Raw genomic sequence first — 3,904 nt, forward strand, 5'->3', positions numbered from 1 at the left:
GAGAACCAATTTTGAATCCTCCCTACCATAGAATGCTGCGCGTGAGTGCCCATAGGAACCAGTTGTCGCTGCACGGCTGCTGTCATCATTGGACCGCAATAGGGTATCTAGTTATCACATTTTTTTTATCTTACTTTATCCATATATTTTAGATTTAGTGAGTATTTTTTCATGAAAGATTTAAAGATTATTTAAAGTGATAGAGAATTGATAATGAAATAGATATGAAATTTTAGAGAAAAAATGTAAGATATAAGTTATGGTATAAGTAATAAATTATAATATTAATTGATGCTAGTGAAAAATAATTTTTTTTTAGCAACAACCACAATTGTAGTGACCTCAATTGTACAACCACAATTTAAAACTATGTAATATTTTAAAGAGTTTTGCTATTGAAACATATGTTCCTTGACACGGTACACGAACATAGCTTAAAATGCAAAGCATGGAAAACCAACATATGGAAGAATAATATTAAGAAAAGAAGATAAAAGGGTATCCCGACCGTATATTATATGGTGTCGGGTGTCCCTTTTGTGTTTCAAAATCATTTGCTTATTTTGAATAATTATTAAGCTCCATAAATCAGAATGGTGAAATAAAAAAACAATTGTAATTGCATATGAGTGAGTATCTACCCAAAATAAATGAGTTAATTAAGCTTGACAAAAACTCAATAGAGAATTCAAAGGAAAAGTTATAATAAATGTGAAGTGATTGAATGCAAGAGAGGAACTCGTCCTAAATAAATTACAAAGAAAATGCAATACATACATAAGTAAATTACATCTAGAGGACCATAATTCCCCCACCCTTTTAGTTTAATTTGTTTTACAATTACAACAATTAATAATAACAAACGACAATGATCAAAGAAAATAAAGCTTGTACTCATATTATAGCACATGCATGCAGAGCCTACCTAATGTCATACATACAAATTTTAGAGTGCACAGACACATGCGCTTGTTAATTTAATTTAACATCATCAAATCAAATGAGGTTTTATGCTCTCCTCCTGGCCATGGTGCCATGGTTAGGGTTCCCATCAAATAACTCATCAATGTAAGTCTCTATATCTTCAGCTTGAAACTTAATATATTTCTCTGTTTGTCTCCCTGGATCCAAATATTGCGAAAACCTCCCCAAAAATGATCTATAAGCAGGAATCACAAGAGATGATATTGAAACTCTTAGCTCAGATTTAAGTTGTTCATCATGCATAACCCAAGTGCTTTGTGTCTTGTGTATCTCATCAAACAATGTATTGAAAGTCTTGAACCTTTCCTTCAATGCTGGCTTTGGAACCTTCCCGTTATTATCATTCAAACCTTTTGGACTTAAACAATTCAATATCTTGCCCCATGTTTCTATTTGATAGTTTTTGTGGTAAGTTCTCAGCTCTGTTGATCTCTTACGATACCATGTTTCACCCATCACTTGATAAAATTCAGTTGAAGATTTGATTTTTTGAACAATGTACCTTCCATTGTTCATCATAAAGATGCAACTTAATGGTACTTCTTTGTACAACTTCGCTTTTCCTTCAAGATTTGTGTCGAGTAATTCCATTACACGTGTTAGTTGTGCTGTGAAAGGTGACTCATTTTCCTTCTCGTTTGAATGATGACTTTCGTTTTCATAACGTGGCCTACTTGTTGAATCTGAACGTTCAATTTTTGAATGTTCGCGAAACACTTCTTCCAATGTGTCTTTATACTCACATGAGAGTCGTAGGTAGTTAATTATGTAGCGAGTTAGCGGATGAATTGCGCCGCCCGCAACTGGAGTTTTTCCATTATCATTTTTTATTGAGTTTTCGAGTTCGCAAAATATTAACACCGCAACCTCTCCGAGTCGATTCTTGGCTGATGTCATTTCCGCTTTGATTTCATCGACAATGTCCTTCGGGAAGAGTTTTTCCAAGTTTGGAATTGTGTCTCTTAAAGTTTCGTACATGTCTAGAGACTTAAAGAGCTTCTCCGCAGCGCGTTTTGCCATTGCAACACTTTCAGCAAAATTGAGAAGCTGAAACACCACTACACGCGTCAGGTTGGTGTAGAGTGTGTCGGCCACCGATGGATCCTCAGAGAAAATTGAAGCAACAAGCTTCCGTTCTCCAGGGAACCACACAGTGGCACATTCTTTAAATGTGTTAATCCATGTTGGAATCTCTCTTTCAAGTGATTCCCATTGCATTTTTTGGACCTCGTCGATGCTGATCCTTTCATACCCAAGCTTGTGCAAACCGTCGCCAAAACCGTGCTTTCTAGAAACAATGTACACATGACAACACTCTGAATCGTAACCTGCGAATAACATTTCACGCGCTATTTTGTTCAAATTTGTAATGGCCTCATCTTTAAAACCCGGGAAATCCAAAGGAGTCTCTGTCGGTTCATTTTCTGATGGCTCTGGTGTTGCCACATTTTTCCCTTTCGAGTCATAGGCACCATTGGGTTCCGATTTATTTTCAACTCTAGATTCTTCCATTAACAAATGGAACTCTTCCTCCAAATACGACATTGCTCGTTGTTGAATCGCATCCACGCGGTTAAACAATATTGAATGATCCCTTTTTGCCTGTTTCTCTTCTTTTTCTTTTTTTTTCTCTTTCTCGTTTTCGTCTTCTCCTTTCTTTTCTTCTTCTCCTCCTTCTTTTTCTTCTTCTTTTTTTTCTTCTTTTTCTCTCGATTGAAACTCTGTGAGCATTATGCTCAACAATTTCATTAGCTTTGAAACACGATTCACATCTTCCAAGAAAGATGAATCTTCCTCCACAGTCTCACCCCACTTTTTGTCACAAGACTCATACCTCGCCATTTTCTCTTCCACAAGATCCAAAAACTTGTCAACAAATTCAGGAATCTTCTCTTCGTTCTCACTGACATTGTTGTTATTGTTCTCTTGTGGAGTAGCAAGAAATCGATCAATGTCTTCTGAAACCTTATCCAGGTTTGGAAGTGGAGTCTCTGGTGTAACCTCGAATGTTACAACATCCTCATTCTCCTTCTCCTCCTTCTCTCCCTCTTCAGGCTCTCCCTCAACATGATCTACATCATTAGCCTTTTCATTCTCACCATCCGATTTTGCCTCTTTATCGTTTTCTTCGGTTTTTGGCGACAACGAATGAGGTGTTTTATTAGCATTGGTGTTGTTTTCCTCATCTTTGTGAGAGAAAGCGTTTGAATGCTCATCAATATTTTTCTCCATGGTTATGGTAGTTATGAATATGGTTATGGTTTCCCAACTCAAAGAAAACAGAAAGGTAAAAAATGAGTTTCACAATGTTTAAAGCCAAGACAACATTGTAGAATTGTTCGCTATGTTTTTCTTTTATTTTTTATTTGTTTTCTTTTGTGTTCTATTTTTGTTTCTACGGTTATTATCTATTAATTTTTCTATACTCTCTCTTTTACAAGGATTATTAGAGGTTAAGATTTGTCTTGTCATTGTTTGAGGAAGAGGAAAAAAGAGAAACGAATGGACATAAAGCTCCAACCAAAAAAGTATGCATGCCATTTATAGATTTACCAATGAGACAAATCTCTCAAAAGACCCAATTGATGGTTGAATTTAATTTTATAAAATAATATTTTTGTTTCCTTTCTTTTTGTGTGATGCATCTTATTTAGGCATACTAGAACATATATATTTTTTTTTACAAAATATTCTTAACCTTTATAATAAAAGTATGATTTGAAAATTTATTCAAATAAATATTTGAAATGGTTTCCATGAAAGGAAACAAAAAACATTACAATATCATTGTTTTTACATAATTTAATTTATCATGTGTACTTTTATGGCGTGAGTCGGTATCATCTACGTACAAATGTATAGATTTATTTTTCAAGCCGGATATGACCATAGTGGACGGAAAAGCTTCTCCCTAAAGAGT

General features: G+C 34.9%; 1 pseudogene across 1 annotated transcript; it reads right to left on the minus strand.

Annotated features, from left to right (window-relative positions):
* Window positions 1–749: 749 nt before the first annotated feature.
* Window positions 750–3,370, minus strand: LOC146914097 (exocyst complex component EXO70C2 pseudogene; annotated as a pseudogene). The gene has a single exon (XR_015013893.1). The product of XR_015013893.1 is annotated as an exocyst complex component EXO70C2 pseudogene (transcript).
* Between the last annotated feature and the right edge of the window lie 534 nt (window positions 3,371–3,904).

The sequence above is a fragment of the Medicago sativa genome, chromosome 6 (genome assembly GCF_051527215.1).
Source record: "Medicago sativa cultivar Bolivia chromosome 6, Bolivia_mono, whole genome shotgun sequence".
NCBI classification, from domain to species: Eukaryota; Viridiplantae; Streptophyta; class Magnoliopsida; order Fabales; family Fabaceae; genus Medicago; species Medicago sativa.